Genomic DNA, 24869 nt, shown 5'->3' on the forward strand with positions numbered 1-24869 from the left:
CAAAGGGGACCTCACATGGGCATATTAGTTTGGATAAAAATAAGTGTAGTAATATTATGATATTGCTATCAAGATTGAATTGCTTAGTTTTCAAGTCAAACTCATTGACCCATGTTTCATGAGTAGTGGTTAACAAGAACTCATCTTTCATGAGAATGAATGGTACACTTAGCACTAATTGCATCTAACTGATGCTCACAGATTTGAAGCAATTGGCCTTCCTAGGAGGTCACCCATCCTGATACTGCATTTGCAAAACCTTAAGCAAATGTTATGCCTTATGACGTGTAGTCGTATTCTTTTTAAAAGTTGACGTGGCCCAAATTACAAGTGTAATTTTTTTTGAAGTGCTTCACAACTTGATTTATTGTAATCAATGTTCTCTGGGATGTGTGGGTTTTAAGCCATTTTTTGGGCGGAGTAAATTTTGGGGATAGGGAGATAGGAACAGATCATCACTAGCTTCCCCTTTTTTTAATTTTCTAGGGACTCTCTAGGAATTCCTCCTCAACATGGGTACATCTCCTAGGAATGTCCTTCAAAGGGGAATACCCTATGACATCTTGATGTCCCTATGACATCACATAAATATCTAACTTAAAGTTGTAAACACATAAAAAGCTCAATTTTTTGAAAATTTTGAAAACCCTAAACATTTGTGGGGGTACCACAAGGCTCCCCAACATAAAATATATATTAATTATCTCTATTTGTGCTAGCCCACAATAACTTTATTATTTATATTCACATTATCAATATTTGCATTTTACAAACAAGAAAAAAGTTCAACAAACTAACAGCTGAAGAGAGGTGAAAAGAAAATGGAGGAAAAAGATAAACATATCCCTGTGTTTTTTTTTTCATTTTGTTCTTGTTTTGAAAGTTCAAATACTTGCAAATGCTTATAAGTTTCATTATTTTTTCCAAACCTTCGATGTTGCGGTTACAACTTACATACATCATGTGAGGTTTTTCAAACCTCTAAACCTTACAAACTTGCAAACTTTGACTTGTTCAAACCTTCAAAACTATTTTTTAAACTTGTTCAAACTTGCAAAAATTGTTCTTTATTGTCTTTGGTGGCAAAAACTACTATTTTTATTTATTTTTTGCTTTGCAAAAAAATTGCTTTTGTTTGTGATGTCCCCAATTAGGAGCTGGGACAACTCTTTTTTGCTATTGTTTTTAAATAAATAAATAAAGTATTAAATAAATAATAAAATTAAATTATTAAGAAATGTAATTATTAAATAATGGCTCTTGGCTGACTTTGTTATGCTTGGGCGGTTATTCTCTCGAGGCCAACCTTGGAAAGAATGGGTATTTATATTGGTTGATATTGATAGCTAAGGGGTTGAAGAAGTTTTTATTATTTTGTGCATTAAACTAATGCAACTGCCATCTCAGACACAAACCTGAGAGGCTTATAGTGGTTGGACAGAAACCCTGCTACCTTATTGAACAAAGTATTTCATTGAGTGAATGCATAGCTTCCTGGATGCAAACTAGAAAAGCTACTAGTTGGCTACAGCGTAAGGTGATATCTCCAGCACACTCTGGCATATTCTTGCTACATATCCCAGATGGCAAGAAGCCTATAGGAGTCATATATTCAAGATTGGATAATCGCGGGAGAAATCATTCTGCCATTACTTGCTCATGCGACCTTGACTGGTGAAGGTGAGATAGATCGAAGTGCAGGAGCCGCTTCATGTGTTGTTGACCAATGATAGCGAACAAGCAGGAGAGCTAAGGAGCATATGAGTATTACTGTCATGATTTCATGTTGATTGATTCATGAATCTGGCCATTTCCACACATCTCATTATTGTGCGAAAGGAAGAGGGCCTATTGATTGGTGTAAGGAATGATTAATGAAATCAGAAAGATCGATGCTTACTGGGTTATTATTTTGAATCTGCAAGTTTATATAATCTGGAATCTAAATTGTGTCTGTAGGGTTATCTTCTTTTTCTAAAAAAGTATTGTAATAAATCCTTTTGCTATTAAGAATTGTAAAGTTTCACAAGTGGGTATATTTTAGTGGTATCGGATCTTGGCATTCTGCCAGCCTATGGATTAATGAGTGAGAGAGATCAGAGATACCAATAGCGAGAAAAGAAGGCCATGGGTGATAGGCAAGAGGCAAATTGTCAAGAATTCATTAAGGAGACCAAAGAGTTCCAAATTAGCATGTTGGATACTGTTGTGACCATTTCACACATCGCCCCATTGCAAATGGGGACCCCCTCTTTTTGCTCGTTTTTCGCTCGCTTTTCGTTTCGCTTTTAGGATTTTTGTTAGTCAGTCAGTTGTCTGGATTTAGGGTCAACCCTTAGGGTTTTAATTAACGTCTTTTCAAGCCAGAATCCAGTCAGTTTTGAGAGCTTTTGAGCTTCCTTTCGAAGGATGCAAATTTTGAATGCAATGATTTCGCCAGAATGGTCTATTTTCAATTGGAATTTTTGAATGCAGAGCTTAAATTTGTCTAAGTGTTGATGATGAAATGTGAATTTTTGTCCGATTGAATATTTTGACCAAATTTTGACTTTTTTGATTTTTGATCCCGGGCATTGGAAATGATTTGTTTTCGCTGTGTGAAGTGATAAAATGTGTAAAATCATGATATTTTGGCCTGTAGGAGCAAAATCGCTCCTGTCCCTCAGTGAAGGACCGGAGCTCGTTTTCGAATATCTTATTGCCCTTGCAGGGTCAAGGTGAATTTCGAGTTGGAAATGATAGAGAAAGGCGTGATCTTTCCATTGAATATAAATTGAAGATTTTCACAAGCACAGAGGTGCCTCCAGGAGCAAAATCGCTCCTGTCCCTCAGTGAAGGACCGGAGCTACAAATCAAATATTGCTTTGTCCTTGCATGATTTTAATGACCTAACAATTTGAAGAGGTCCAAAGGGAGATGTTTTGTCAAATGAATATAACTTGAAGAGCAAACATGAAGAAAAATGGTCTAGGATGCCAAAAGCGCTCTTGTCCCTCAGGAAGGGACCAGGGCGAAGTACATTGTAGCTCCCGTCCCTCTCCAAGGGACCAGAGCGATATTCTTCATAGGGCAAAATTCAGGCAAAGATCAAGTCAAGTTTACGTTTGAAGGCAAGGACAGAGGTGAAATGAACTCATTGAAGATAAATTGAAGATTGCCAAATGCCAACAAAGGACCAAAATGCTTAAGTTCGCTCCTGTCCCTCAGGAAGGGACCAGAGCGATTTTTGTTATAGATGATTTTCTTGCCAAGTTACAATCGATCTCAAGGCATGGATGAATAAAGGGGTATATTACGAATCCGTTGAATATAAGTTTTGAAGATGACGAAATGAAATGAAGCCCACAAGAGCAGGATCGCTCTTGTCCCTCTCCAAGGGACCAGGGCAATACAATGAGTTTGTTGCTTCTTATTCAAGTTTAAAACCGTTCCTCCAAGTTCAAGACATTCTAAGACGAGGAACAAGGTGGCAAAGGCATTTCAAGGCATCTCCATCAAGCATAAGGTTACAAAGGTCGCCACGTTGAAGGAATTTGCACTAAGACTCCCATTTCGCTCCTGTCCCTCAGGAAGGGACCAGAGCAATATTTCCATAAAGGCATAGATTTCAAAAGTTAAGCAAGTTTCAAGCAACCAAGGGGAATCAAGGGACTTTATTTCACGCGTTGAAGATAATTGCAAGTTGATCAAAACAAGAACAAGCTCAAAATATTGAACTTCGCTCCTGTCCCTCAGGAAGGGACCAGAGCGATGTTGAAAGTATTGACCGATTCATGCAAAAATCACGTTAAGTCAAGACTTCACAAGGTCATACAGGGTTCAAGGCGTCTTTTGAAAGTGATATATCAAAGTTTGGAACGTCCAAATGTTATCAATCAAGCTAAGGAGTCTATATCGCTCCTGTCCTTTGGACAAGGACCAAGGCGATTTCATTAAAAACACTCATGCTCCTTCAAAATCAAGACAATACAAGGATTGGCGAAGTTAAGGACGACCTTTGGAAGACAATGAACGAAGAACGAAGATCAAATGTTTACAAATTTGAGCCAGGACATGGAGATCGCTCCTGTCCCTCTCCAAGGGACCAGGGCGATGATACATCCTAAGGCATTTGCTCACATAAGCAAGACATTCAAACTCTAAGGACCCGACAAAATGGTTGATTTGAACGTGGAGATGGGAAATTTGAACGTAAAAATTTCAAGAATCATAACCAAAATAGTGGATCGCTCCTGTCCCTCTCCAAGGGACCAGGGCGATGAGGTACGTATACTTCATTTTCAAAATATTTTGGCGCTCAAATAAACATTTTTGAATTTATTTAAATGCTAGCAAGATCGATATTTTAATTAAAAATGGCATTTAAATATTGCGCTTGGTATTAATTAATTATTTTTTGCCTTGTAAAAAAAAATCGAAGTTTATTAATTAAAAAACGATGGCATTTAATAATTGATTATTAAATTAATTAAAAAATTAAAAAGAGCGCTTGGTTTGGAGAGAGTCGGCCCTTGTATTTATTTAAAATCATTTAAATTTGCCTTATTTTTTACCAAGTCGGCCTTGGGGGTGAGTGGAGAGGTGAGCGCTATAAAGGGAGAGTGAAATCTTCATTTTCACATCATCGTTTTACCTATCTTACATGCGATCTTGAGGAAGAAAGTGCAAAATTGTGTTTGAAAGTGCGATTTGGAGTTTATTAATCAAAGGTGGTGCGAACTATCAATCCAAGGTGGTGCTAGTAACTTCCAAGGTGGTGCGAATCTATATTGAGCGAATTTGCCAAGGCTTGAAGATCACGTTAAAGGGGAATTTGAAGATCACGTCAAGGACACAAAAGGTGGCGAAATTATTATCTTGAGGAGATCACGTTGAAGACCATCTATACCTCAATTTTGCCTAGGCGAATTTTGTTCTTTTTGCATTCTAGAGTTAGCTCTCTATTGAGGTATGGCGATTTGATTTTATTGTTTCATTTATTCATCGTCATATTTTGAATTTTGAATTTTGAATTTTGAATTTTGAATTCCTAGCTCAATCGTTTTTTTTAGGAAATGATAACTCAAAGACTTATCATGAAGATTCCTAAAATTTATCCCTCTAATCTATGTTATTTATTGCAAAATCTAGTTCTCATTATGAAATGTTGTGTAGGTATGGCGACCCCGAAGGCGGGAGCATCCACCAGTCGCTCAGCTCTCATGAAAGAAGATCAGAAGACCGAAGAAGTGGAGACCAAGATCGTGTCGAAGTGGAGCCACATTGGAGATACAAACTTAGGCAACTTCAGCACGAAGAAGTTTCGAGAGGTTCCTTACATTGGCAAGCCATCACCTGTCGCCCGGAGAATAATAGAGAGTGGCATCATTAAGGCGGCCGGATTTCCTCCAGCTATTCAGTACCATGAGTTGATGATCGAATGTGCTCGTCACTATGATCCACAGTCCAGGACGATCGTGTCCAAAGAGGGAAACACTTTGGCGTACCTTTCAGAGGAAGCTATAAGTGAAGCTTTCCATCTTCCAGAGCACAGGGACATGATATACAAGAGCATAGAAGGAGCCAGATCAATGTACGAAGATGATCCAGATGCTTGTCTAAGCATTATCAATAAGAACTGGCTACTTAAGAGCCGTCCCCGTCTGAGCAAGGTCCCGAACACACCGCACAGGATTGATTTCCAAGAGGAGTACAGAGATTTGATTACCATGCTCAACCGAGTTACAGGAGCCCCTCATGCCTTCTATTTTGAGAAGTGGATGTTTTACTTCATCCAGGTGATTGTTCAAGGGAAAGGTACGATACATAGGGCTAGGATGATTAGCCATTGCTTAGACGTACAGTTGAGGAGACTCAAGGCTACTAAGTCCTTCCACATGAGTTCATATGTCATTTATGCCTTGATTAGGAGTGTTGAGTACGTAGGACTACCTCACAGAGGAGTGATTGGAAGAGGACCCGGCGAGGTCAGAGCTTGTGATTCCTATGCCTACTTGCATCATCCGCCAGGGAGCAACTATAAGTTGGTTAATGATACTTTCACGATGAACATCACAAGGATGTTGCAAGGTGGAATTCACAACAGGTTATCTCAGGATGCCCAGGAATTCATAAAGAGGTACGGCGCTTGGTTCATTCAGTTTCCCAAGTTCACTTATATTAGAGTGCATGGATGTCCTTTACCACCATACATGTTGCCGAGATATCCGACAGACAGAATTGTGTTACTTGAAGTAACAAGACAATTGGCAGCATATGTGAAGGCATTCAGACACAGACATCAGAATGGAGTTCCAGTACCTATCATTTTGGGTAATTCAGTTGAGGTATGTCCTAATGCTTTAGCCATGGATGACGCAGAGAAGGAGTTAGCCTTGTATTCTTTTTCATCTTTTGCTTTGAGAGAAAGCTTTGATCCACATGGACATTTAGAGGAGACGGTCGGCAGAAAGTTTAGACATGAGTATCAGATTGAAGATTTTATGATGAATCTCTTAGATGATCTTGAAGTGAAACGAAAGATGCATTCTAGATTACCTTTGGATTTCATCAGGAAATGCAGGCTTTACAGAGTGGCTGACCAAGCTCAGGACAGTGGCAGACATATCCAGTCTTCCTATGATCGAGAAAGCAAAACAATGAGGTTAGATTGGAATGAGCCCGAGGTCGTGGATTTAGATACTTTGATGGCACCAGTTTTGTCTTGTACTCGCAGATGGGTTGACATACAGCATCAGAAATTGAGAGAACAAGGCATAGCCATGACTTTCACTTTGGAAGAGAAACCTGCTGAAGGTGGAGCTAGTGTGAGTGAAGGCAATCCTAATCCTAGAAATTCAGGTGAAGGAAACCTTCGATGTGCCAGTGAGGGCAATCTCCATTCAAGAGGTTCGAAGAGGAAAGAGAGACCTGGAAATAGAGAATCTTCCAAGAAGAAACAAGAGGCTAACCGAGATCGTTCATCCGGTACATCTTCTAGACCAGAGAAGAGAACAATTCAAATGGAAGAATCCATGGAGTCTATGGTACAGAATGACAGGCAGGAAGAAGGACAGGCACAACATGGTTCACCCGATGGATCTCTCCAAGACTATGAGTTAGATGAAGACAAAGAAGACAATGAAATAACATCTCCTCCCAGACAAGAAGAAATAGTGCATAAAGAGATTCAAGTTCAAGAAACAAGATCAATTATCCCAGATTGGTTGAAGGAAAGATTAACCAAGGTGATCGTAGTAGAGGACGAGGACAATGCAATTGATTTAGAGAGCCTTGTTGGATGCTCACACGAAGTAACAGAGAAGAGAAAGGCTACCAAGATGTCCAAGATGATTCGAGATGAGACTGGATCCAGGAAATTGCAGATAGCTACACCGGCAGCAGACAAATATGAAGGTGAGATCCTAGCAGAAGAATATGATATACAGACTTTTGAGTTAGGACCATCTACTGCAGAACAGACTTTAGATGATGCTACCGATTCATTTGAAGCATTGAAAGACAAGCTTAGAGAAGAAATGGAGAAGAATAGGAAGCTTGAGAGAGAGGTCGGTGCATGGAGGACATATTTCAGTCACATCAATGAACCTTTGGGACGTCAGGATCCAGTTAGATCACCAGTACAAGCATTGCCGCTTCAATCAATCAATGAAGCAGAAAGATTCAGGAACATGGTCCAACGTACAAGTAATTGGATGGATAGATCTCATACAGTGGCTATAGAGTTTGTAACAAGGATGATGAAGATTATTCATCAAGCTATCCAGGTTCTTGAGATGATCCACAATTTGATGATAACAGTAGCTGCATTTGCCCATACCAAGGATGTTATCATTCCTGTCTTGAAAGTTATTAGACATACTTCAAGGAAGATTTTAGCACAGGAGAAGATCTTGGAGGGAGAATCTCACAGTTTGTTCCATTGGTCAACCTTACTCCATATGAAGAATGTTTTCTTTGAAGACATCAGTACTAGATGTAGCCAAGTTGAGGAGGTGATCAATCCGATCCAGGACAGAGTATTTGAGGTACTTCATACCATTCTTGGCAGAAGGATCGAGGTCGAGACAGATGTGGATATGCAGGAACTAGAGGATAGAATCAAGATCATCTTTTGCAAGGACGCAAATGTTACAGATGAGCAGTATGATCAGATGTTTGCCACCATGCTCCTGATTGAAAAGACGAAGGAACTTGAACCTTCATGGGACGCAGCTCTTCTAGATGCATTCGATCAGGTCATCCACTTAGAAGAGAGTATGAAGAATCTTCCCGAGATTCCAATCGCAGAAATCGAAGGAATCGTTTCAAGATTCATTGCATATGCTAAGAAAGAGAATTGGAAAGGGAATAAGATTCTAGATGAAAGGTTGTTACAGATGACATGACATCTTATTTCTCATTGGTTTATGTCTCCTAGGTTTTTGTGCCAAAATTTAATATTTGGCTATGCATTTAATATTGTTCAGTAAAAAGGAGGCCATTTGTAACAAACCCTAATTAGGGTTTAGGTGTCATGATCTTGTCTGTTGATCTACTTTCAATCTGGACCTTTCATTGTAATTGGGGATGCTATTTATACCCCCATTTTTCATTTCATTTGGTAGTAGTTAATAGTGTAATAGTCAATAGTTGATGTAATAGAGAAGAGAGATTAGAGCTAGAAGCAATTTTATTTTGTAGCAAGATTGAGTTTTGAAGAGAGAAATTCAAGCAATTGTTGTACATGATGACTTGGAAATCAATAAAATATTGAAGTTATGGTGTTTTGTTGCAAATTTCTTGAGTTATCTTCATGGTTGTTTGATTTACTTGAATCGTGCTCAATCGAAGTAGCTTGTTAAATTTGAAGGACATAGTGTGAGACTTAATCTTTGGTAGGATTCGTAATCCAAACCACTAGCTTCTTGCTGATTGTAGGAACGCCTTGCGTGGTCGACTGGAGAATACTTTGAATCCCTTAATCTTCAATCATTATTGTATCTTGGATATGTACCTTCGTGGTAGTGTCCATGATCTTTGATGCATTGGATATCAGTTTATTACCTTAGAAGATCGCACTAATTTCAATTGAGTTGTTATCTTATGGCAAAATTGAAGTTGGTTGAATCTTGCCAAGTCTTGTCCATACTAAGTCATTCATAGGGTTAGATTAGATTAGACCTCTTTCAAACCCTATCCTTTTGTTATTTTTTGAAAAGCTTCTTAGTTTAGCAAATCTTGAGCTTTCGGAATGCATAAGACCCCTTGAAGGAAACAGCAAATCACATCATACCGCTGGAAGCTTGTCCACACGTAGAGACCCTACTAAAAGAACCTTGGAGTCTACCTAACTGATCCTTTATGCGAATCTTCAGCAGTTAGAGACTATTTTCTCAAGAGAGGATAAGATGCCTATTGGTATTTTATTCTGTGTATGATGGTGTACAAAATACACGTCAACAGATACCATGATGGAGATGGTTCAAATTTTAAGGGGAATGAATCAGCAACTGAGTACTGGAAGACCTCTACAAAATGGAGCTGAAGGAGCAGTTCTGGTGGTGAGAGAGCTTCAGAAAATATGAAAACTTTTAGGGCCGAATTTTTGGAAAAAGAGGGAGCAGCAAGTAGTGAGGAAGAGCAACCTGACCATGAAGGTGAAATGAAAAGGATCCATGATTAATACAATGCTTTAAGCATTACCATACATAGCAATATGACCTTCACAAAATTCTATGAGATGAAGACAAGGAATGGGCATAGGAGGAGAAGGTATGAAGAGAGGAAAGACATTCAGCACTGATTTGGAAATATCACTATCCCAACCTTTGATGGATCTAATAGCTCCTCAACAAAGGTTTGTTGCAGAAATTAGACACATTTTTCCTTGAATCCAATGTTTGAAGAAGAGGCTATCCAATTTGCCACCTTGCATCTTGAAGGAGTGGCTTACAAATGGTGTTATCATGGCATGGTAACCCAAGGGCATGACTCAATCACCACTTTGGAAGACTTCAACCAAAGATTGATAGAAAGGTTTGATAGGAGAGATCCAGAAACTCATTTTAGGGAGTTAGCACAGCTGAAGCAAGAGGGTAAGGTGGAAGATTATGTAGCAGAATTTCAGAGGCTTGCAATGATGATTTCTAATGTGTCAGAGAGAATGCTTATAGTCTTCTTCGTGGAAGGCCTAGCCGAACTCCTTAAAGGTTTAGTAAGGGTATTTAATCTGAGATCATTGCAAGAAGCTATCAAAAGAGCTCCAAATTTTGAAGATTTAGTGACCAAGGACAGATTTAATTCCAAGCCTATTTTGTCAAAGAAACCTTTTTAGAACAGTGCGCTACCACCCCAAGATTACGTCCTAAGCCAAACCAAGTGGAGGTGTCTAAGAATGAACTATGAAGGAAAAAGCGATGCTTCACATGTAGAGAACCATGGTAACCAAGGCATAGGTGTTTGGAAAAGGGACAAATACACTATATAGAGGTACTCTATGATGAGAACACAAACGATGCAACATGGGAAGGTGTGGAAATCGTTGGGCTTCCAAATCTGAAGTTGCTAAAGGACAAACAACATTTGGGACGGGCAAACTGTGATGTCCATGATTAGGAGCTAGGTTGGCTCTCTTTTGCTAATGTTTTTAAATAAATAAATAATGTATTAAATAAATAATAAATAAAGTCATTAATAAATATAATTATTAAAAAATGGCTCTTGGCTGACTTTGTTATGCTTGGGCAGTTATTCTCTTAAAGCTGACCTTGGAAAGAATGGGTATTTCTATTGGTTGATAGTGATAGCTAAGGGATCGAAGAATTTTTTATTATTCTGTGTATTAAATGAATGCAACTGCCATATCAAATGCAAACCTAAGAGGTTCATAGCAGTGGGACAGAAACCCTGCTACTTCACTGATCGAAGTATTTTTTTGAGCAAATAAATAGCTTTCTGGAGGCCAACCTGGGAGGCTACTAGTCGGCTACAACCTTAGGCGATATCTCTAGCACACTACGGCATATTCTTGTTGCACATCGCAGACGACAAATAGCCTATAGGAGTCATATATTCAAGATTGGATAATTGCAGGAGTAAATGAGTCTACCATTACTTGCTCACACGGCCCAAACTATGGAGGGTGAGATAGAATGGAGTGCAGGAGCCACTTCATGTGTCGCTGACCAATGATAACAAACAAGCAGAGAGTTAAGGAGCAGATGAGTATTACTGTATGATTTCATATTGATTGATTCATGAATCTGGTCATTTCCATGTATATTATTGTGCAAAACAAGAGGACCTGTTGATTGGCGTATGTAAGGAATGATTAATGAAATAAGAAAGATTGATGCTTCCTGGGTTATTATTCTGAATCTGAAAGTTTATATAATCTGGAAACTGAATTGTGACTTTACAGTTATCTTCTTAATTAAAAATATTGTTATAAATCCTTTTTCTATTAAGAAATGTAAAGTTTCACGAGTGCATATATTTCATTTTTTGGTTGAGATGTATTCAAACTTTTGTTGTTTTTACATCCATACTACTTTTTTTCGTATCCATTTTCAAGGTCAAAATAGATTCATTCATTTCCAATTATGGCCTTGATTTGGGTAATGAAATTGAGGAGGAATCAACTAAGGGCAGACAAAACTCAACCACATGCACGAACAATTTGATTGGGAGTGCATTACAACAGGATTGCCCTTTTGAGTTTTTGGCACCGTATGCCAAAGGCCTATTTAATAAGAGAACTCCTTTGTGCCAATTCATAACATTACTTGACATAGACAAAGTAGCCAATTCAGGTGGAAATTGGCATTGGAATGCAACATTGGCACAAAGGATTAGAAGGGCAGCACTACAAGGGTTAATGCACACTTTTTACTTACACATGGTAGAAAGGTTGGACCCAGTGGAAAACTCACACTTGAGGAGAGGGCTGAGATGATCAAATTATTTCAAGGAGGCATCATAACGCCAACAATTTTTTGTACACCATTAGGTTCGGGTAGACCACCTCTATTTTTGTCTTTTGAGGTGAGTGGAGTGGAACCAAGGGGGAAAAGGAAATTCACAGTTCATCATACTGAAAAACCAATCAAATATATGTTCAATGTGCAACCAAGGGAAGTTGTGGATGAGGTCATTGCCAATTTCTAATTTAGTAATGGTTTTCCTTTCAAAGTTCTTGATCTCCTTTTTACAAGGAGCTTATCAACAAGGTAGAAAAGCTAGTTTTTGTTATGTAATTCCTACATGTTGTGACCTTTTTCACACATCGCCCCATTGCAAATGGGGACCCCCTTTTTTTTTTTGCTTTTTAGGGTTTTTCTTTGGCATCACAACAACTAATCACCAATCTTTTTGCAATGAAGAGTTAGAGTTTTTAGGGAGTCATCCGAGCCAAATAGGGATATCATGCTTCAAATAGTGTTTGGACACCATCAAAGTGCTCAGAAGGCCCGAAGGATAAAAATGCAATTGCTTAGGCTCAATTCTGACACCTTCCTGTTTTTGTGGGATTTTGCTTTTTTGCTTTTTTTTTTATTTTTATTTTTTTGGCACTTTGGGACCAATCTGGAAAGCAACTTTTTCGCCTGCTTTTTTTGCTTTTTGTTTTTTTGTTTTTTTTGCTTTTTTCAACTTTTTTGAAAGTTGACCTAGGATTGGGTCACTCAGGTCATGGCACCAGGGTTCCTATCTTCGAAATCAAAAATTTGTGTCTCCAAGTGTAAAAAGCAAGGGAAAATCTCCAGACAGGGTGTTGTTCCAGATGTACCAAACAGATGTGAATTATTGAGCGAGAAAATTCATCCAAGTGTTCATGGCAAAAAAGGTAGGAATTTCCAACATCCAAGCCATCATGAAGTCCGCCCTCCCTTAGAAGAACGTCCAACACAAGTGCAAAGTCCGGCAAGGAAAAATTCAGAAATTGGCTAAGTGTTGATACTTTGGGGAGAAAAAAATTCAGAAAATTGGCTAAGTGTTGATACCTTGGAGAATAAAATTTCAAAATTTGGTTAAATGTCAAGGAAATGTCTTGCCTAAGCACCAATACAAAGCAAGACAATGTCTTAGGCAATGGCAAAGTCCACCTAGACAAATCATACAATTGGCTTGACCAAGTGTCAAGTCCGCCATACCACAAGTTGGAAATGTCCAATCTATGTTGAAGTCCGCCCAAGGTGGAATGCTAATTTGTCCTGCCAAGTGTGAATTTCATCTAGATGGGAGGGAAAACATCCAAGCCATGCTGAAGTCCGCCATGCATATTGTCCAACCAACCATAAGGTCCGCCCAACAAGGATTGTCAAAGGGTTCATAAAATCCGCCAAGGAAAGGAAAAGAGGGGATGGCAAACCAAGTGCCAAGTCCGCCCAACACTTGGCTTGCAAAGGTTGAACTCTGCCTAGGCATCAAAGTGAAGAAGTGGCATGGAAATCATGAACCTTGCCCAAGGAGAGAACAAAGGTAAATGTCCAAGGTCAATCCAAGTCTGCCCAACCTTGGCACAACAATCCTAAAGTTTGCCATGGCATACAAGCTGTTAAGTCTACCCACACTTGGCTTGCAAAGCCCAAACTCCGCCCTAGCATATGCACAATGGCTTGACAATTACAAAGTCCACCCAAGGGGAGATAAGAACGTCTAAACAGCTACAAAGTCCGCCATGCATATTGGCTTCAAAATCATGAAGTTTGCCCATCTAACAAAGAAAGTGGCTTGCTGATCATGATGTTCGCCATGCACAATGTCCAACAACAGCTAAAGTCCGCCCAAGATTGGCTTGCAAATAGAAAAGTCCGCCATGCCATGGCAAATGGTGTGTAAAGTATGAAGTCCACCCTAACAGTTTTTGAAGGGGTAGAAAGTTTGCCAAGAAAAGAGAGAAATTGACATGGCATGAAATACATAAATTCGCCATGGATAAAGTTTGGCCAGAGTTGGAGGAAAATTTCACTCAACACTTAGAATTATTTTTCAAAGATTTATCCAACACTTAGAGAAATTTCCTAAACACGTGAAGAATCTAAAAAATTCCTTGCCAACACATGGATGAGATGAGGACAAGGTGTGAAGAGGCGCCAAGAAGCAAAAATAGAAACTTTCTTTTGAAGTCTTTTGAAGGGATTGAGTTGCCATTTCAAGGAAGATGAGAAGAGGACTAGGTTCTATGAATCTACCAAAAATGTAAAGATGCTAAAAGGATCGAACTTCTCAAATCTCTTATCAATTTCAACTTGTCATTTTCATTCTCATTCTTTCTCAACTTAGAAAGTGAAAGGTTGCTCTCTCCCAAGTTCAAGAAAGGAAAATTATTTTCAAAGTCCTACCCAAGCAACGAAAGGAATTTCCAAAGTCTGACTCAAGTGTTGGAATTTGCCAAGAGGAAACAAAAAAAAAAAAAATGGCTGTGTGGAATTTTCCACAACAAAAGAGTCAAATTTTGACTAAGTGTTGGAAAGGAAACATGAAGAATGAAGAAGAATAAAGAGGGAAAGTAAAGAGGAAATGAATAAAATCCTTGTCCAAAGGATGGAATCTACCTTACTTAGCACAAGCCAAATACAAAATTGAAGGCAAATCCACAGGCAAAGTTCATTCAAGCATAGAGATGGCCAAAATCTTGGCTAAGTGTTGGAGGGTTCACATGAAGTACAAAATGAAATTGAATAGCCAAAATTTGGCTAAGTATGGGAAATACTTCACAAAGAAAATTCCAAATTCCTCCATTGTGGCAAAAGCACAGGGCAGTTCTTCTCCAAAGCCAGGGCACTTGAAGTAATTTCAAGGCATCAAGAAAGAAAAGTCCTTAGACTTGGTGAAGATATAGAAAAATGAATTTCGAACTTCTTGGGGGATTTCATCTACAATCCCAGACCTATTGAAGTAATCAGGGCAACTTCTTAAAGGATTTCATCTCCTGAGGAATTGAAGACAAGCTCCCAATCAGAATTAGATGGTGACAAGAATAGTATTCCAAACAAATTTCCATACTTGGACAATTTCTTGACACAAATTGGAGAATTTAGAGAGGAAATCCAAGGGGATAACATCAATCCAGTTCAAGCAGGAGAAATTTCAAAGCAATTAGGAAAGAAAATTTTAATAACTTCAAGTCCAGACATGTTCCCCAGGGGGAGAGTTCCAGACCTCAAAGATTCAAATGCAGGTGAGAGGAAGAGATCAAAATCTCAAAAGGAATTTGAGATCAAAGCTAGGAAGAAGCAAGTGCAAAGAACAGAGTCGTCAGCAAGGAAAGATATTCTAAAGGCAAGTACATAGAAGAAGGACAAAGCGACCAAAGAGGACATCCAACATGCTGAGGTGGTGCCTCGTCATCATCCAACCAATCATATTGTTCCAAGTCAACATGTCCAGGTTCAATGAACCTGACTTATCCACGAAGGCTTCTAGAAGGCACACTCCACAATTCAACAACCTTTTATTTTATTATTGGTTTATATTTAGCAAGAAGGACAAGTGTCCCCAAATGTAATTTTCTCATTGGTCAAGAGGTAGTTAGTTGTAACAAACCCTAATTAGGGTTTTATTTTGTAATCTTGGCCGTTGATTCGAAGTCAATCTTGGCCATTGAATTGTAATTGAAGAGCCTATAAATTGAGCTCACCCCCCATTTGTAAAACATGGGAGCATGTTGCAAAACATGTTGAGATAAGTAAATTGTTGTTTACGACTGCCAAAGTAATAAGTAATGCAATATTCAAATTGATGGTGATTACTTCTCTTATTTTGGAGTTTGCATGGTTCTTATCCCTCATCATAGTTTAGATTTTATTTTATGTATGTTAGACGAATGCAAGATCTGATAAGTATTGATTTATGGTGAATCTTCTGCTCATACTTTTGTTGAACAAATGATTTTTGTTCATTGTGTAAAGTTAGTCTGAGCTTACTTTGTGGATGCTTAACTTCTTTCTGGATAAATATTGTTCGATTTGATGGTAGTTATTCATGACGTGAAAATCATAAGCACACCCCTTGAAGATTGCACCCACTTTGTGCAGTTGTCCTAGCATGGCGAGGTAAAGTGTGGTTATTGGTTTCACCAAGTCAATGTCGTCTCTTGAATTCTTAGGAATAGATTAGAACTTCTGAACCCTTATCTCCTTTTCAGTTTTCTTTAAGTCCATGATCCAAGACCCAAGTGATAGAGCTTCATTGTTTAGATCTTCATTGTGAATATAACAAGCCAAGCGTAAGTCCCCCTTGTATTTCAGCATACATAATCAAGGAAGCTATCCAACATAAAGTCACCCGTTCGCACATATAAACCTTGGAGTTGTCGTGTGGTCTTTCTTTGCAATCTTGGCACACGTAGTGATTTTGTTCAAGAGAGGGTAGAGTGTCCTTGACTTTTTATTCTAATCATAGTTTTAAGACTCGTGGACTCGCCACGAACTCGCGAGCCCATGGGAGCCACGAGTCGACTCGCCAAGGACTCGCGAGGCGAGTCCTGGCGAGTCCATCTGAAAGACTTGCGAGTCTTTTGCACGGACTCGCGAGTCTTTTAGATTGACTCGCGCAACCCAGAAAAAACGTCATGCAAGCTTTAAAATAGTTTATTTTTATTTTTTTGCCTTTATTTGGCATAACTGAGGGAGTGAAATATCTCTTGAAGGGTTGTTTTTCACAATGTTCCACGGGGAAGCGTCACCCCCCCCCTTTTTGACTTTTTTGGGGGTTAAGGGGTAACCCTAATTGGACGTGGGCCAATAGAAAAATAACACCCGACGCCTTTATAAAATAATAAAAGTATTTTTGGCCTTGCGGGGCGTTGCCCCTGGACCCCTCCCTGTATCGCGAACAAAGAGTGCGCAAGGGGTGCTGCCCCTTGACCCCAACTTGGGGGCGCTGCCCCCAAACCCTCGTCGAAAAATATAGGGGAAACTGGGCTGATGGAAGTAGGGAAAATTTAACCTCCGAGTCTGATTAGGCTCCATATAACAACATAATTAGCATTGAAGAAATCTTGGTATTTATATTTAGTATTTCAAATTTCCTATAGTTTCATTTGAAATGTAATTCTTATACTATTATACTGTCATACATCTTTTCAAAACTAGTTTTTCAAGTACTATATGTATATGTATAACTATATCAGCACCACCACCCCGCCACCGTCCCCCTGCTGTCCCCAAACTTAGGCCCTTGGTCCCCGCGTCCCCCCATCCCCCCATCCCCAACGCCGGTCGAACACTGGACTTTTTCATTAGTTTGTAGTCTTCTCTTTAGTTTGTTCATTGTTGTTTTTCACATTTGGAGTTGGACATATCATTATGTGTAATTTTGTAAACATTTATAAACTTATGCTGCTATTATACATTTTAAAGTTGAAACTGAGTATGAATGATGAAATTTCAAATATTGCGCGTTTGTAGATCATATGACTTGTGTAATGTTTCAATTATGGCTCTTATGTTCTCTAAATGCATTAATTTCTTTATATTTTTTTGTAAAACTACGGTTTTTTTTTTTGCCGAGTCTTTCACGAGTCTGAGTTTGAGTCCAAATTTTTGGCTTGCCGAGTCCGTGGCGAGTCCGAGTTTTAAAACTTTGATTCTAATGTTCAGTGAACGATAAAATGTACACCAACACTACAAAGACTAGATTGAGAACCACTCTTGGGAAAGAAAATTTATTCTACAATTAACTTGTTGATGGAGGAGAAGGCCAAATGGATAATGGCTGCAACATAACATGGATGGTCAAATAGATGTTAGACATCATCCACTTATCAACTTTATAGTTGAATGCATGAGTTTTCCACAATCCTTGAAATTGATAAAGTTTCATGCATTGATGGACCTTAGCTCTTTAGGGTAATTGATTTATCAAGCAAATACAAAGATATTGAGCTTTAATTTCAAATCTTTAGGGAAACCTTTGAGGTAGGCCCTCAAAATGTAGCATAGATGATTATGGATGTAGCCTATATTTGTAGGGAAATAGTTAATTTTATTCAATCTGCATAAAAGTGCATCTATGGACCCCTTATGCATGTTATGAACAATACGCTCAATCACATTGGAATGATATGATGGGGAAACAAGTGGTGGTGGATGCGAGGGGGTACAAATGTTTATTTGCAACCACACCTCATTGGCATTGTTTAATACCTTTGGGAAGTGTTGGTAAACAGATTTTGTCTTCATTAAAAGAATCCTTAAAATTGACTCACGATGCCCGAATTGAAAGACAAAAGGAACCAATAGTTGAGTCACCTGTGATGGAAATTGCAAGTGCTCTCTGAATTTTGATGTGAAGGTACAGCTCCCTTCATTGGATAAAATGTGTGTTTTCCGGATATGCTTTTAACTGGAAAGCAACAAAGGTAATTAACACCTGCTCATAACCATGACACAGATGCGAACAACAGATTTACAAACAAGAGGATACCAAAAGAAAGACACAAAGTTCCTTTTTCAAGTACCCACAACAAAGAGGGAAAGGATTGAATAATTTGCTTTCGGATGTATGAATGAATGAGAAATCAAAGTTTCTACAATAAACACATGTATAACTGGAATGAACAAGAAAGCATCATAAGAATAACTGGAATGACTCAAAGGTCAAATTATAGTCAAAAGAAATACACACAAACACAAATATCTGAAGTGTCTTTCTTCCTTTCTCAGAATTCCAATAAAAGGACTTAAAGATCATCTTTATTCCTGTACCATGATTCTACCCAAAAACAGAAAATGCATTCCTCCCCCCACCTCCTCCTTTTTCTTCTTTGGCTTTAATGATAAATAACATCGGGTGACTCCTCCGCTTCTCTTCCCCTTTTCAGTTTATATAACTGAATCTTGAGATTTTAATTAGAGGAGAAAATTTATCTCTTCGTGTCGTCTTATTTCCAGCCTGTATAATGTTTAATTCATTGAAAAGAAAAAATTCTTCCTTAGGCAAGATACAAGTATCCACTAGTTTATTGGTAATAGTTGTGTCATCGGGATCGTCATGTGCATATTCCATCTTTGTCTTCTCCAACAATGAGGCTTCTGCACTATCTCCCTGCAACTGGGAATCTTAAACAGTTTTGCTTGAAAGTACAGCTGATATTAATTCCAATTTTTTCAATGCATTGTCAGAACCTCTCAAGTCTTTCCTCATTTTGACATCAATCAGTACCTTTCAGGGTGTAATCTCTATTGTGGTATCACGACCAGCTATACAACTAGGGATGCAAAATAAAGATTTGGTAGACACCTCCAGAGCTGCAATTTCATTGTTTACCTTATTTTCTCATTACCACTTTCTCACAAAGTACTGTTCTGAGTTTTAAGAGCTTCAGCACAGCATGAAGCATTCTATGCATTATCAATCAACAATTTCATCAAAGGGTGGAAAAGGATGTATGCTGTCCAACTGACGTACTTAGAAATGATGGAATGCAAATTTTATTCGTTGAATGATTCTCAAAAACAAAGTGTCATCTCACCAAAATCACCATGTAGCGTGTCCATTAATTCCTCAACAAGAATACTTATGGTATTCTCTAGGAATGGCTTAGTACCAGAATGTACCTCTGCATGGACAGCTACCAACGGATGCAGTAACTCTACAGCTGCATCGCACACACCTTTAACTGTTGGAGCCCCTCCCCATTGAACTCCATCTTCCAAAAGATATGCTGTTGCAGGTGTCCCAATTAAACTTGCCTTTGCACAATTGTATTGACTTATAACCTTCTCTTCCAAACCAGATAAAGAGGCAATTAGATCTACTACGTCAGCATCTAGATCCTCTTTTCTTCCTGCATTAGTTCCATTCAAACTTGAATCTGTCCAAATCATCTTGTATTTATTTGACAATTCAGGCAAGAGCTCATTTTTGCAGAAGCCAATATTGTCAGAACCATCAGTAACTTTTGATGTGGGTTGGTGATTTCTATGCCTGGCTGAAGGCCAGCAAATTTATCACTGAACACCTGAGAGTACCCATTTTGTGAGGCTGCAGAATTGTTCCTGGTTTTAATTTGTGGGAGTTCAGCAGCTATTTTCTCCAGTGATCCTGTGAATTCTAGAAAGCAGTTTAAAAAGGTAAACCTCACAGAGTCCTGCATCTGCTGAACTTGCATGTCCATACCATAGGCCTCAGATGAATTTTGCTTCAGAGATTCTACCATTTCGCTAATTTGATCCATTGCAGACAACATCATTTCATGAAATGATAGAGGCGAAGCAGATATAGAAAAAGCTGAACCATTGCGTTCAAGAACTGATACTGGCACCCAACATTCATCATTAACAATATCAAGTGTTGTTTCTCTCATCCATGAGAAGAGCCTCAATATGAGCACCTTGGTGACTTCTGTGCGTAATGCAAAGATTGTTTGCACTGCAGTCATTAGTGCACAGTCCTTCCCTTCAAAAGCAGTACATGCTTTAGATATTTCTTTAATTGCTTTTGGAATGCATTTTGTACCTTAAATGCTTTTGGAATACAAGAACTATGATCTCAACATATGAATGCCAATAAAAAAAAAACTCAATTGCACATCAGACTGCTTCAAAAATTGAAGGCCTTCATCATCGTAATAGAGTCCCGTAGATTCACTCTTCTTGAAAAGGGTGTTGTCATTCCAAATGCAATTTAGAAAATTTCACTGCCATCATATTTGGAAAACTCACATTGATTAGAAGATAAATGAGTCTTCCAAATGCTTTGGAGATGAAATTTTTATTTTGACCGGCCTTCAAATTGCTCACGTAACTTTTCATACCTACTGAGCTCTGCCAGAGACAGTGATGGTGACAACTCTCCGAGTGCCTTCACGAAATCTACATGCTCCACAATACTGAATCATGCTTTTCACCAACATCTCCAGTTTTTGACATTTTACCTGCAACATTACGCTTCACAGCTTGAAGCCAGGCATCTGCACATAAAGCATACATATCAGCACCAGTAAAATCTGGGAGACACCTTTTGGATATTGCTGACAATGATACATTTTCATGAAGTTTGAACTTTCAGGTCGATCCTCCGTAATCGGCATCTAGGATTAGATGTATGTGGAGAGAACACCATTATCTTGACTTTATTATCCTACCTCAATTCTGAAAGATTACTCTCTGATGATTTAGTGTTTAATCATAACTTTCTCCAGGTAGCAGACGATCGGTCCTGGCCTTTACCTGTCAATGTTGTAAATTCCATCTTCTTTCCTTATTGATTTTTAAGAGTCGGGGATTCTTTATGTGCTCACCCAGGGATGCATGTAGTTGGGGAGTCGCTAGACTTGGGAACTGATGGTTCCAACTTTCTGAGAAAACCTGATTTTCCGATCACATATGTCTCCTTTGGTAGCTTGTGGGGCCATAAATCTTTGGACCTGATTGACAAATCATCGAAGTGCCCAATTACCTGGTTCAAAAGGGACTTTAAAATTTATCAAATGTTTCTTAATATGCTGATCGGGTCCATATAAAGTTCGTGGGCTCACAACTTTATACATGTCGCCATCTATCTTCTTTCAATACTGTAGTCACCGTGGAGTGTTGTCGGGAGCCAGGAGATATTTGGAATTTCAAACCATATTGGGCATTTGCTAAAGTTTGGAACATGCTCACGACCTGATACTCCCTGTTGAATTCAAAACTCCTGCAGCTTATTTTGTGGGTGGCTTCTTTTTGAGAATTTGGTGTTGTACATGGTTACTTCATGATCCAGTGGCATTTTCATGGGAATTTACCAAACTGACGGTGTGGAGGGACATAGCTGAGCTTAAAAATTAAAAATGGGTTGTTTACAAAAATCGGGGTAACAGGAAGAAGAAATTCCTCAAACCAATTGATACTCAATTTAATTCCTACTTCATTCTACTATAGAGGATGCTTGAGTTGCAAGAATCATTGCAACTTATAATTATGACAAAAGAATGGAGAAAGTGAAAGGAGTTAAAGATAACACAAGGGAAGAGGACAAAGGAGAATATGTGGTTAGTGATACTATTTGGTGAATTTGAAATATATCACATCTTTTATACAATCTATTCTCACCATTATCAAGCATTGCAACTTAGAATTATGGCACAAGAATGGAGAAAGTGGAAGGATTTTTAGCCAAAGCAAGAGAAGAGGATGAAGGAGATTGTGACTAGTGATACTTTTTGGTGAAGGGTAAATACATCACATCTTTTTGGTTAACACGAAAGAGAGCCTAAATGCCCCTAAGGCTTTGCATCATCCCCAAAAATCGAAAATCAAGATATGTCAGATAGAAGGATGTTTAACAAATAGAGGAAGCTCATGACATACAATCCCCCGTTTCCAAGCACCCACAGAGTGACTCAGGTCTTCCAAGAGAGAACAAACACATAAAGGCAGTCGTCACCCCTTGTTTCCAAGTACCTATGAAGTAACATGGGTCCTTTAGAGGGGCACAAAACATATAAATCAAGCACGGGGGAACACAAACAGACACGCTCTAGTCTACGAGATAAAAAGGGTATTGCCCTAGTAGTCACCCACCATCCGATCATTATCCTCCCAATCTTGATCATATGGGGAGGGAGGACAATCGTGAAGAGGGACAATCGCAAGGGCAGCACCAGGTGCTTGACCAATAGTAAGAGCTAAGGATGATGCAGCTTCCACATTCTCATCCCAGAGCTCCTAAGAGGCAAGAGTCAACGATTGTGTAAAGATCGTAGACAGTGCCAGAATATCCTCTAAAAGAGTCCAACAAATTCCCCTCAACAGGAGAGGTGGGTGACTTAGCTCAAGGCAACAAAATAGGAGTCAGACTGCCAACTTCTAGAAGAGGGACGAAGACAAACTCAAGAGGTGGAACCTCCTCAACAAGGCAAACAAATGCAGACAAAGAAATAGGAAAAGAATTAGAAACAGTGGTCGCTAGAGATAGCTTCCGACAATGAAACTCAGAATAGGGCCAAGCTCAAACTTCCACTTGGGTTTTTGTGGAGGTGAAAGCCTTCGATCAACCATAGTGGGTTTAAGTGCCTCGAGAGAGCTCTGATGAAGTTCAGGCTACGAGGCAAACGAAGTAGACAATGTCTCATTGGACACAACCTATGTATGCAACATGTGAACGGGCTAGGAAAGCAGAGGGATATTAGGCAAGGAATTGATGAGAGGTGGCTCCAAGGAGGGAGCAATGAAAACCTGCACCCTTTTGGGGTGAGGCTTATCGACGGTCTCCAGAGTAACATGATGCAGCACGGAAGACGGAGCGGGTGCAGATGTAGCAAGATCAACGAGTGGGAGAAGACACAAAAACAACATTAGTAGGGGCACACTGACAAATCACCCTCAGCCTTCAAGGTGGCCTCATGTTCTCGGGCCATCACCCATCAATGACGCTTATGCTCGTGCGCAAGCTAGTTCCGACATAAATTTGGACCAAGAATGAAAGTCTAAGAAGGCTTGGTGGCATCATGCTCCATGGAAGAGGCCTCCTGAGCCATTGCTAGCAGAGGAGAAGGCCCAACCGATGAGGCAGGAGGTAGGCTCTACAGGTGCAGCCACAGGCACCCTTCCTCGTTTTGCTCTAGGAGCAATCAGAGGCATAGGGGGTACCCTCAGAGGTTGTGATGTAGGAGCTAGAGGTGAAGGATGATCTCAAGGTGAACGCCTGCCCTTGCCATACCGAGAAAGATGAGAGATATTTGCAATGATTGAAAGCTCGAAGGGAGGGCAAGCTACGGATGTGGACAGTGTGAGTGTCTTTCCTTTGCCTGCACTAGGTGTGTACGTAGGAACAAAAGACACCATCGAGGGCTATGTAGTCCTAGGTAGGCGAGGAGGTCTACTCTAAGGAACAGGTCTATCCTTAGCCCCTAATGAAGAGGGGGTAGAGGGTGTGACCTATTACGAAATAGGAGCTAACAACAAAGGAGGAGCGAAAAATGGTTTAGGAGGAAATAAAGTAGCTGCAGGTTGAATCGACTTAGGAGCCAACTTCCCTGTTTTATATTTGTAATAAGATTTATATGGCAAGTCTCCATGCGGAAGCATAGGCCCAATCAGAGTAGGCCAAAAAGGATCTAATGAAAAGCCCCAACAGGCGACCAGTGGCTGAAATCTAATGTCCTGGACGACATGCACTATGTCGTTGTGAGGGAACTTCAAGCACTTATGAGTAATCGAGGGGAGTTCTTCCATGGTAATCAGCCAAGGGATACCCATCTTAACCCTGAACTGGTACGACTCGGGAATAACAACAAAGGTACTCAACACCGCCTTGGGTCCCGCAAGGACCGTCAAGGTAATGTTACCTAGAGGAGGAATAGACAATCCATCATGTGTAGGCACGACACTCGCCATATCTCTCTCTATGTAAACCGTTAATGAACAGAGCCTCTGAGCCTCCTCCATAATGACATCGACTCGGCATGTGGGATCAACCATCACACCTATAACAGTGTGACCATTTATCTTAGCCAGGATGTATAATGGAGCAGGCTCTCCACTATAAGGAGCATCCAGAGGTGTAAAAGCTATGTCGTTAGTCTTTGTCCTCTGGCTAGGAGGCACATCGGAGTGATGGTGACCATATTAACATATGGACCACCACTTGATGTAGGTTCTAATGATGCATAAATAAAATTTGAGGAATGAGACAATAAAGGATTGGTGTAGATCTGAAGCTCACTATTGGTTTTGTCATCAAACTTGTTGGATTTTTGTTTACGTTCACTAACCCAGACAACACCACTGTCTATATGATCTTGGACTATATCTCTAAGATGAATACAATGCTCGGTGTCGTGTCCAAGCACATAGTGATACTGATAGAATTTGGAGCCACCATACCACTGAGGGTAAGGTTTGTTGTTGGGTAGGGGTCTGATTTCAGGAAGGTCATGAGATTATCCTTTAAGAGTTTTT

The 24869-nt window shown here is 39.5% G+C and overlaps 1 protein-coding gene across 2 annotated transcripts in view; it reads left to right on the plus strand.

Moving 5' to 3' along the window:
• Positions 1 to 24869, plus strand: part of LOC131052155 (uncharacterized) — a 170216-nt gene that overhangs the window by 134815 nt on the left and 10532 nt on the right. The window lies entirely within an intron of this gene.

Source organism: Cryptomeria japonica, chromosome 2 (genome assembly GCF_030272615.1).
Source record: "Cryptomeria japonica chromosome 2, Sugi_1.0, whole genome shotgun sequence".
Classification (NCBI taxonomy): domain Eukaryota; kingdom Viridiplantae; phylum Streptophyta; class Pinopsida; order Cupressales; family Cupressaceae; genus Cryptomeria; species Cryptomeria japonica.